The sequence below is a fragment of the Salmo salar genome, chromosome ssa11 (assembly GCF_905237065.1).
Source record: "Salmo salar chromosome ssa11, Ssal_v3.1, whole genome shotgun sequence".
NCBI classification, from domain to species: Eukaryota; Metazoa; Chordata; class Actinopteri; order Salmoniformes; family Salmonidae; genus Salmo; species Salmo salar.
This window is the reverse complement of record NC_059452.1, coordinates 30031523-30043744: the sequence shown is the minus strand read 5'-3', so window position 1 is coordinate 30043744 and position 12222 is coordinate 30031523.

Below are 12222 nucleotides of genomic sequence, written 5' to 3'. Positions count from 1 at the left end.
TGGCAGAAAATCATTATTTCATGTTCAGGAAAAAATGAGGTTGGTGGGAAGTTAATTTTCTCTCCATTCTCTGAAGCGTAGACAAGAATTTAATGATTTAATCATGATTGTTAGCTATTTTGCAATCAATTTGTAATGATTGTGTCGCAACAGAGGGTTTCTGGGAAGAGGGCCCTGTACAGATTGAACGTGTCACTGATATGGCACGGCTGTGTTGTCAGATTGGCTCAGTTTAACAACCATACTGTTTAGGCTGCTGTACGTGTATTGTGTGTGTGTGTGTGTGTGTGTGTGTGTGTGTGTGTGTGTGTGTGTGTGTGTGTGTGTGTGTGTGTGTGTGTGTGTGTGTGTGTGTGTGTGTGTGTGTGTGTGTGTGTGTTTAACATGCTTTCTATTTCATCTATCTACATCTCTCCCCTGTTGTTGAGCAAGCCAAACCTGAAGACAAACACTATTCTTTATCAGAATATGCATTTCGTTTAAAACATTTACAACTGTCAACACAGTATTTCATTTAATGTCTCCAAAAGACTGCTTTTGTCATACTGTACCCGTCTTGAAAATAGGGTCCTATTAAACTATACAACTATAAAACACATAAACTATACAACTATAAAACACAATCTTCAATGATATAGTTACAATATTAACATTTCCCTCAAATGTCCTGGAGGATTTGGAATAGGGTTAACTCCTCGTTCACACTGCAGTACATTTCCCCTCCCTAACTTTAAAGTTTTCTGGTTCAGCATTCCAAGATTAAGGAACTTGTTCAAAAGGAAACTCATTGAAAGTGACTGAATAATCAAACTTCAGTAGGAAGAAACTGTCTGAAACCCCCTCGTATCCTCCTCCTGCTGTTGTATGTAATCAGAGAATACCCACAGAGAGGACTGGAGAATAAAGACAGAGAAAGAGAGAGAGGAAGAAAGAAAGCGAGAGAGAAAGTACACTGAAAGTACATTATTCATCTGGTAAGCACACACTCTTAGTCGAGCCAGCTCACAACACAATGCATACAGTCTCATGTCTCCCGTCTCCTATGCTATGTGTGCCATCTCCCTAAGATAAATCCTTGTTTGGGGTATTGAACCATAGCCGTGCCACAGCAATACATTTAGATGTTATTATAAGACTATAAAGGCAGAACTTTCAGTGCTGTGTTTTCATCAAATGCATCAGTGGAGGCTTAGCAAGCTAATTCCCTAATGTCAGAACACCGTATTAGCAGAAGTGTGAGTAATTCCCTAACCACAGAACACTGTAGTACCAGCAGTGTGAGTTCCAGTACAGTAGCTCTATGCATTTGATTGGAATGCCTTGTGTTTGATCATCACTAGTTTGCCGGTGCGGAGCGAGGCTGTAGATTTAGACAATCCAGTGGGTTTGCACTCCGGCTCTGCTCATCTCTCCACTAATCTCCAGGGTGATACTACGGTGAATTCTTTATTGATAGAGAATTGACTCTCTGGTCCTCTGAGACTATGTTTATAATTGATACTGTTTGAAGTGGATCCCAGAGGGCCTGGCTGTTCAAAGGGATGATGCTTTTTTGATCAATTATAATAAAGCACTATCATTAAGAATCTTGACTGCGCCAATACTACCTTCCAGGCCCGTTTTATTTAGCAAAGTTCTGCAGGCTACTGTCCACATAGAGAGTGGTATATCGCATAGGAAGATGCTCAAATTAAGGGCAATAATAATGTTGATGCTCTGCTTTAGCCCTTGAGACTTATAGTTAGCCCTTCATGTTGATACCCCATATAGCCTGTAAATAAATCTGTATTTACGTATGTTTATCTCTTGTTTATATGGGTCTTCCATCTTTCTAGGGATGTGGTGTGTAGGCCTATTTTTGTGTGTAGGTTTGTTTCTATGTGTGTAAACTTGCACATAACTGTCCAGCCATTCGCTCAACATGGGCTTTTTAAGGTAGCTTTTGAGGTTAGCCTGCTGCCCAGCCCAATCCATCCAGCCCCGGCTCTAATCCATCCCGCCCCGGCCCAGGGGGAGCCCTCTAGGGAGCAGCCTGATGGGGCTGAAGGGCTCTGGGCCTTTGGGCCTCTGGGTCATCCTCCTCCACTCAATGCTTTGAGAGAGAGATTGAGGGACAGAGAGAGGGAGCGACTCACCACTGTCCAGCCCAGCTTTCAGCCTCATCCCCTCTCTTTCTGTGCTCTTCCCACCTGTTTAAAACCTCAGGACTTTCAAGTGCTCTTTGAAAAAAATACAGAAATCAGAGTGCGTGTTCTTCCAGGGGCTCAATAGCAATGGGAATGCTAGTCCTCTCTGCTCCCATGACACCTCCCTCCCTCCCTCCTCTGCTCTTTTATATCACTCCATTTCCCTCTCTCTACCCCTCTCTTTTTTTAAACATAAAGTGCACCTCCCTTCCACCTGACTGCCCCCCCATCCCCCCGTCTCCTCCCTGGTCTATTGGCATCCGCTGAGTACTGTCACCATAAACCAGCCCAGTGGTTCTACAGACAGCAAGAGGGAAGGAGGAGAGAGAGAGAGAGAGAGAGAGAGAGAGAGAGGAATAGAAAGAGACAAGGATACAGAGAGAAACAAAGAGAGAGAGAGAGATAAAGAGAGAGAGAGAACAATAGAGAGAGGGAAATAAAGAGAGAGTACAGAAAGAGGCAGGTCTTATGTACAGTATCAGACCATGCTACTATACAGTTACAGTCAGACCAGGAGTGGCCAGTTCACCAAGGCTTTTATGTTGGGATATAACAACAGAATGAATAAATCATAGCAGGGAATTACCTCTGTCATTTTGGCTATTGGGGGGAAATCAGAGATGAACTGGACTCTCTCTCCACTGGGAGTAAATCTATCCTCTGTGCTTGTTGTGCTATGATGCCCGCCGGCCAAGCTGGATCTTGCTGGGCCCAGCCCAAAGATGCTCAACTTAAATAAAATATTACTGTGGAGCCATAAAGATAATTAGTCTTGTCTCATCTCCTCTCTCCATCGCAATTAAATGTGACCCGTATGTTTTATGTATGCCTGAATAAACCCCACGCAGCCGGAAAATACATCGTCAACGGAATGAAAGGGAGGGCTGTGTGTTGGAAAGTAATTACGACGTGATAGGACAATATTAACTTCAGGGCAAAGGGATGATATTGTTTGTGGCCTGGTGTCTTGGCCATCAGACAGACACATTCACACACAGCGAGAGCCAATAGTCTCCTCCTCTCTCTCAGATATCTTCACCAGTGTAAAGTCAAGGGCTTGGGAAAGCTGTAAATTGCGACATAAGACATAAGCCTCAGGCTTCTCATTTCAGCTCTACCAAGACACATTATAATGTCACTCCCCATAGCGATTGTCTTATCTTCCCTGCTATAACACTATCTGAGGAAAGTAGGACAGGGTTGAAGTTTAGAGTAATCCTTTTCCTTTTATTATTTTGTAAAACATATGCCCACTGTGGTAACAAGGGAGGAACTCATTCTAGACTGGTAATGGAAAGATAATGGTGTTGTACTGATTGCGTTGTGCCCAGGCCTGGGTTCTGTGTGAACAATAGTGGTTCTAATGACAGCTTTATCTGGCGCAGTGTTCCTGCCAACCTAAAACCCATCATTATGTAAGATGCCCGCAGAGCAGTGGGCATGTCGGGAACCAGCCAATGCCAGGGAAGGAATAGCCTTTTACCCTGAGTGTTTGGGTAAGGTGGGTACATCTGTCTGTACTGGGGTATTTGTGGCATGTGATTCATACCACTTGCCTACAGTAAAAACAAACACAACACAAATACATATGCTACAAGGTTTATTTGCCTAGGATTGCTAAATTAGAACCCTCAGTACCCTCTGTTGAATTGAGAACTAAAATGATTAAACAACAATTATACTGAATTCTACACAGGTAGGTATCGATATCATTCACATAGAATAGAATGATTCAAACTGGGTCATGGATTACATGTTCATATTGCTAGTTGCATTATGGACCTTTTTCCAACTGTCATTGTAAATAAAAATGTGTTCTTAATTTAATTGACTTGCCTGGACAAATAAAGGTGATATAAAATAAATAAATTACAATGTAAATGAATATAAATTATGGAATCGATGTAATGTGAGTATGGTGGTTCAGTAAGCTAAAAGTGAATGAGTTGGAATAGTGTTAATCTCGCCTTGTTTTGTTGTTGTATACTGTTCCGCAGGGATAGTTATCTATTGTAATTTCTAATTGGACCCACAGCTGGGTAGACTATAGTCCATGCTGTAAAAACCCACCTGTTATAGTCCTCAAATGAGAAGGGGGAAAGTCAGATGAAAGAGTCTGTGTGTCTACAACGTGTCCATGCTTTTGTTCATGCAACCAGTGCTCTATCAGTCCATCATCAGCTGCCCAGCTGTTGCTCCCAGACATCGGAGTGTTGAGTGTCTCTTCTAGATGGGTCAAGAGTACAGGGTATCTCCCTGTAGAGCCTGCACAGTGCTGAAAGCTTTTCTCTAACCCAGTAGGAACACAGCACAGTAGAGTATAGCAGCAGCATCGCTCAGCATCACCCAGCCGTGAAGTACCCAGCCGTGAGCAGCTGAAGGTCAGGTAGAGACACACACGCACAAACACACACACACACACACACACACACACACACACACACACACACACACACACACACACACACACACACACACACACACACACACACACACACACACACACACACACACACACACACATATAGCAGCCTTCCATTAGCAGGGTTCACCCTGGGTTAGGGCTGCATGGGGGCACATACGCCAGGGAGCCAGGGACCTTGTGGCATATGCTGCAGCCCCTAGCAGTCCGTGACAGAGCACTTAGTAGGACCGGCACCCAGCGAGGGACTGCCCAGAGGCTGTGTCCCGGGGCATCGCTGCCGGGCCGGGGGCGTTCATAACCCCCTGACACCCTCCAACGCTATAGGGACGCACTATAGTACATCTGTGCCTGAGCATCACTATAGTACATCTGCCTGAGCATCACTATAGTACATCTTCCTGAGCATCACTATAGTACATCTGCCTGAGCATCACTATAGTACATCTGCCTGAGCATCACTATAGTACATCCGCCTGAGCATCACTATAGTACATCTGCCTGAGCATCACTATAGTACATCTGCCTGAGCATCACTATAGTACATCCGCCTGAGCATCACTATAGTACATCCGCCTGAGCATCACTATAGTACATCTGCCTGAGCATCACTATAGTACATCCGCCTGAGCATCACTATAGTACATCCGCCTGAGCATCACTATAGTACATCTGCCTGAGCATCACTATAGTACATCTGCCTGAGCATCACTATAGTACATCTGCCTGAGCATCACTATAGTACATCTGCCTGAGCATCACTATAGTACATCCGCCTGAGCATCACTATAGTACATCTGCCTGAGCATCACTATAGTACATCTGCCTGAGCATCACTATAGTACATCTGCCTGAGCATCACTATAGTACATCTGCCTGAGCATCACTATAGTACATCCGCCTAAGCATCACTATAGTACATCTGCCTGAGCATCACTATAGTACATCTGCCTGAGCATCACTATAGTACATCTGCCTGAGCATCACTATAGTACATCCGCCTGAGCATCACTATAGTACATCTGCCTGAGCATCACTATAGTACATCCGCCTGAGCATCACTATAGTACATCTGCCTGAGCATCACTATAGTACATCTGCCTGAGCATCACTATAGTACATCTGCCTGAGCATCACTATAGTACATCCGCCTGAGCATCACTATAGTACATCTGCCTGAGCATCACTATAGTACATCTGCCTGAGCATCACTATAGTACATCTGCCTGAGCATCACTATAGTACATCTGCCTGAGCATCACTATAGTACATCTGCCTGAGCATCACTATAGTACAGCATTTCCCAAACTCGGTCCTCGGGACACCAATGGTTACACGTTTTGGTTTTTGCACTAGCACTACACAGCTGATTGAAATGATCAAGCTTTGATCATTTGAACCAGCTATGTAGTGCTAGGGCAAAAACCAAAATGTGCACCCAGGGGGGGCCCCAGGACAGGGTTTGGGAAACCCTGGTCTATTCATTTGCATTAGAATTGGAGAAGACTTTTATTTAGCAAATGTTGTGTAATGACTATATTTTGTTCCAATCAGGAAACACAAATGTACAGTATATCTTCGGCTCCATCTCAGTTTGTTTTTCAGTTATCTCCACAAATTCCCTCTTTACCAAAACAAGTGCATATTTTTCTCTGAGAGAAGCGTTTAGCTAGGAATGCTCAGTAAAACTGTTGAAACTCTCTCCATATCCCAATGTGCATATGCATATTTTATGACTTCGTTAAGCTGTCATTCCTCTGCATTATTAATAATATGGGAAGAGATTTGCAAATAGCAGCACATCCCAATTTCTATAAAGAGTATGTTGGGAAAATGAACAGTGTTATGTAGCAGGGATACAATGTATAAATGAAGCCCGAACAAGTTCTAGCCTCAGGACAATATCCTCTCTAAGTGTTGTGGGCAAAGTTAGCTTCACCTAACAAAGTTCCATGTTTTCTTTCTATCCTATATCCTCAGAAAATATATTCAGCAAATGTACTTGGTAAAGTTAGCTTCTCTCAAAGTTAGATGTTTGTTATTTCTCTTTCATATTGTTTTCCCTTCCAGTGGGTGGATAGGCCACAGTAAAGGCTTATTACAGTATCAGTATGTCTGCTCCACCATGTTTCTAGACACCTTAGTGCCAAGCCATCTTCATTACAGTGCACTGGGCCTGAGTTCAGCTGGCTGTCTGAGTGACTGGTCTAGATGAAGCTCTATTAGTTGGCAATATATAGAGCTCTCAGCTGGCTGCTTATTTACTGAGTAGGCTACACTACCCTGCTCTCTCTCTCTCTCTCTCTCTCTCTCTCTCTCTCCTTCTTGTTCTCCCTCTCCCTCTTTCTCTCTCTCTCTCTTGACTCCCTCTCCCTCTCTCTCTCCTTCTATCACCCCCTCTATCACTCTCTCTCTCTCTCTCTCTCTCTCTCTCTCTCTCAGCAGCTAGCTAACCCCCAGGGCCCCCTTATATTTCAGTGGTGGAGAGAGAGCAGGGCCAATAAGACATGATGATGTTAGACTGGTCTCAGAAGCCCTTCAGTGAAGATCTGACATAGACCCTGTCCAGTACGCTACAGTTCAGTCAGTGATTAGCAGGTAGTTCAGTTCAACTCACTGTTGTGTTGGTTGATAGACAGGAACTTTGGTCACCACACGTGTTGTTCCTGATACAACATGACAACTACATGTTTGCAGAGTATTAAGAGGTCATTTAGAGGTTATTGTAAGTTCTCAGGTTTTGATATGGTTGTGAGAGTGATTTGTCAACCAGTCCCATTATGATCAAGCTGAACTAAGCCCCTGATAATGAGGAAAGATTTTTCATACCTCACCTGCACTCTTAGATAAAGGGGTTCCAAAAGGGTTCTTCGGCTTTCCCCATAGGATAACCCTTTTTGGTTACAGGTAGAACCCTTTTGGGTTCCATGTAGAACCATGTAGAACCAAAAGGGTTCCACCTAGAACCAAAAAGGGTCATTCAAAGTGTTCTCCTATTAGGACAGCCGAAGAACCATTTAAGGTTATAGTCCGTGGCCGACGTGAGTAAGACATTTAAACGTGTTAACCCTCGCAAGGCTGCTGGCCCAGACGACATCCCTAGCCGCATCCTCAGAGCATGAGCAGACCAGCTGGCTGGTGTGTTTACGGACATATTCAATCGCTCCCTATCCGTCTGCTGTCCCCACATGCTTGAAGGTGGCCACCATTGTTCCTATTCCCAAGAAGGCAAAGATAACTGAACTAAATGACTACCGCCCCGTAGCACTCACTTCTGTCATCATGAAGTGCTTTGAGAGACTAGTCAAGGATCATATCACCTCCACCTTACCTGTCACCCTAGACCCACTTCAGTTTGCATACCGCCCCAATAGGTTCACAGACGATGCAATCGCCATCACACTGCACACTTCTATCACTTCTATCTCAAGGCCATCAGACTGTTAAACAGCCATCACTAACACAGAGGCTGCTGCCTACATACAGACTCAAATCATTAGCCACTTTAATAAATGGATCACTAGTCACTTTAAAAATGCCACTATAATAATGTTTACATACAGTGCCTTGCGAAAGTATTCGGCCCCCTTGAACTTTTCGACCTTTTGCCACATTTCAGGCTTCAAACATAGATATAAAACTGTAATTTTTTGTGAAGAATCAACAACAAGTGGGACACAATTATGAAGTGGAACGAAATTGATTGGATATTTCAAACTTTTTTAACAAATAAAAAACTGAAAAATTGGCCGTGCTAAATTATTCAGCCCCTTTACTTTCAGTGCAGCAAACTCTCTCCAGAAGTTCAGTGAGGATCTCTGAATGATCCAATGTTGACCTAAATGACTAATGATGATAAATAGAATCCACCTGTGTGTAATCAAGTCTCTGTATAAATGCACCTGCTCTGTGATAGTCTCAGAGGTCCGTTTAAAGCGCAGAGAGCATCATGAAGAACAAGGAACACACCAGGCAGGTCCGAGATACTGTTGTGGAGAAGTTTAAAGCCGGATTTGGATACAAAAAGATTTCCCAAGCTTTAAACATCCCAAGGAGCACTGTGCAAGCGATAATATTGAAATGGAAGGAGTATCAGACCACTGCAAATCTACGAAGACCCGGCCCTCTAAACTTTCAGCTCATACAAGGAGAAGACTGATCAGAGATGCAGCCAAGAGGCCCATGATCACTCTGGATGAACTGCAGAGATCTACAGCTGAGGTGGGAGACTCTGTCCATAGGACAACAATCAGTCGTATACTGCACAAATCTGGCCTTTATGGAAGAGTGGCAAGAAGAAAGCCATTTCTTAAAGATATCCATAAAACGTGTCGTTTAACGTTTGCCATTAGCCACCTGGGAGACACACCAAACATGTGGAAGAAGGTGCTCTGGTCAGATGAAACCAAAATCGAACTTTTTGGCAACAATGCAAAACGTTATGTTTGGCGTAATAGAAAACACTCTAAAGTTTCTAAAACTGTTTGAATGGTGTCTGTGAGTATAACAGAACTCATATGGCAGTCAAAATCCTGAGACAAATCCTAACAGGAAATGGAAATCTGATGTGTGGAATCACTTCAAACCTTTGCCATTGAAACACACAGGGACTTATTAATCATTTAGCACTTCCTAAGGCTTCCACTAGATGTCGACAGTCTTTAAAAAGTGGTTTGAGTCTTCTATGGTAGAAACTGAGAGAGGCTTGGGAAGTTGGTCACAGGGGGAGGGCCATTTACTACTATGACGCGGCCGCCCATGGCTACCCTCCCCTTTTGAAACGTTTAGTAAGACAATGCAATCGTCCCCCTTGAATATTATTGAAGCACTGGTAGAAAAAGGCCCTAAAGATTTATGTTATACAACGTTTGACATGTTTGAACGAACTTAAATATATATTTTATGCACATTCGTGACGACAAGTCCCGCTCGCTAAAGTACATTTTGAGTAGCCTTCGGAACGTGCTAACAAGAAGAAGCTATTGGGACATAAATTATTAACTTTTTCAAACAAAACTACATTTGTTGTGGACCTGGGATTCCTGGAAGTGCCTTCTGATGAAGATAATGAAAGGTAAGGGAATATTTACAATAGTATACAATAGTATATTTGATTTTAGATGGTTCCAAGATGGCGCTAACCTGTATCGCCTAGCCTATTTTTCTGAGCATAGCATCCCCTTCTATTGCAAAGTGTGATTTCCCAGTAAAGTTATTTTTAAATCTGGCAATGCGGTTGCATTCACGAGATGTTAATCTATAATTCTTTGAATGACAATATTACATTTAAAAAATGTTTTCGAATAGTAATTTAGTAAATTGTAGCGCTACTTCACCGGATGCATTTGAGGGAAAATATTTTCTGAACGTCACGCGCCGATGTAAAATGCTGTTTTTATATATAAATATCAACTTTATCGAACAAAAGAATGCATGTATTGTGTAACATGATGTCCTAGGAGTGTCATCTGATGAAGATTGTCAAAGGTTAGTGCTTCATTTAGCTGTTTTTTGGTTATTTGTGATGCATGTGGTTGGTCGGAAAATGGCGGTGTGGCTATTTTGACGATGTACTCTCCTAACATAATGTAATGTTTTGCTTTCGCTGTAAAGCCTTTTTGAAATCGGACAACGTGGTTCGATTCAGGAGAAGTGTATCTATAAAACGGTGTAAAATAGTCCTATGTTTGAGAAACAGAAATTATTAGATTTGGTTATGTTATGAATATGGCACTCTGATTTTTCGCTGGATGTTGATCCCGCATACCAGCCTTTCAAGAGGATTTATACCATCTATTGCATCTTGCCTATGACGCTCGGCCATCGCTCATCCATATATTTATATGTATATATTCTTATTCCATCCCTTTACTTTTGTGTGTATTAGGTAGTTGTGAAATTGTTAGATTACTGCACTGTCGAAACTAGAAGCACAAGCATTTTGCTTCGCTCGCGCTAACATCTGCTAACCATGTGACCAATAAAATTGGATTTGAGTTTAGCCAAACACCTCCGTACAGCTTTCTAAGTCTGTTTTGAGATGGTCAGACAGGCATGGGAGACATTGTTATTGTCCTAAACCTGCCCGCAATCCTTCCTGCTCTGTGGCCTGGTCTGTGATGGCCTGTCCACTACACTTCATACCCATGCCAACAATCCATCTCCCAAGAAAATAACTAGGACAAAAAAGTGACATCCTCCTTTCCTTAAAAGATAATGCTCTTTAAAGCAAACTGTATAAAACGATAACACAAGTCAGGAGAAAACTACTTATAAACCCTCACTTCACCTGATGGAGGGCTTGGTCAAGGTTATGCTGTACTAAAAGGATGTATGCTAGAGTTGAATGAATGTGTTTTGATCTCTTCTGTGACACACTTTCAAGGGGAAAATGGCGTTTGTGGCATCGAGCTAGGCTAGGAAGTCTCGAGAGTATTTTTGTGTAAAGAGGTTAGCTGCATGTGTATGTTTGATTGGATCATGCTAGATTGGCCAGTTTAGCGCTGCCTGATGTCGCATATCGAGGGTCACACTGCTGAGTGCCCATCAAGCCCCTTCAAGTCAATAAGCTGCCGTCACCTCTCCTTGGCTGCTTAGAGTGATGCGCCATGGGAGAGGCGGCAGAGGCCCAAACCACATTCCCTCTGTCCTCACCTGACAGCCCATCTCTACTGGGAATCAGCTGCTTCTCTCTTCACTTCACACTCCAAACAATAGAACCCAGACGTCTAATATTGACAGGCTCCAAACCTGCACTTTTTAAAGTGTATTATCCTCTCATCCTGATGTGATTGAGGCGGAGCCTCCAGAGTGGCTTTTATTGCGTCAGTCTGTATCTGCTCCGTTGGTGCTGTGGTGAAAAGTCCAATAGCTGTTTTTCTCTTGCAGTATAAGAGGAAAGGCTTGTGACTGACAGGGACTAACAGCATTTCACAACAAACAAACAGTGTTTCTCCCAGCTCTGGTACACAATCTTCAAGTGCACAATGGAGGGAATACAACCTGGAACCCAGAGGCCTTAGCTCAGCAGAATCTACTGTAGCCGTCGCTGAAGTTTCAACGATGGGCCTGTGTGTCTGACAACAACTACTATAGAAATGAATCTTGGGACATGGAAAGGATTTATTAGCAATTGAAATGAGTCCAAACGGTCCAGTCCTGTGTGTCTGTACTCTGTACTGAGACAGAAGTGATGAGTGGACTTTTATTGTACAAGGGAGGGATACTGTACATTGGGGTGTAGTCTGAGGGATACATACTGTACATTGGGGTGTAGTCTGAGGGATACACACATTGGCTGGTGTATGTATAGATTTGGCAGTACTTTGGAGACTGTGAGTCAATACTGTAAAGAAACACAAAACATGGATGCATTTTTTTTTTACTTCTCTCTCTGGAATGGCGTTTGAACATTTCCTCTTCAGGTCAGACATAGTGAAATGCTGTATCTGTCTCTGTGGTACACAGCACCCCCTCTTCTCTACCTCAACCATCCTAAATGTGCCGTGCAGGGCTCCTGAGAGACGGAAGAAGCACCTGGTTGCCTGCGGTGATTATCTTTCATTTAATTCAGCGTGTCTCAGATGACAAAACGGCCAGCTTTATGGAAACACC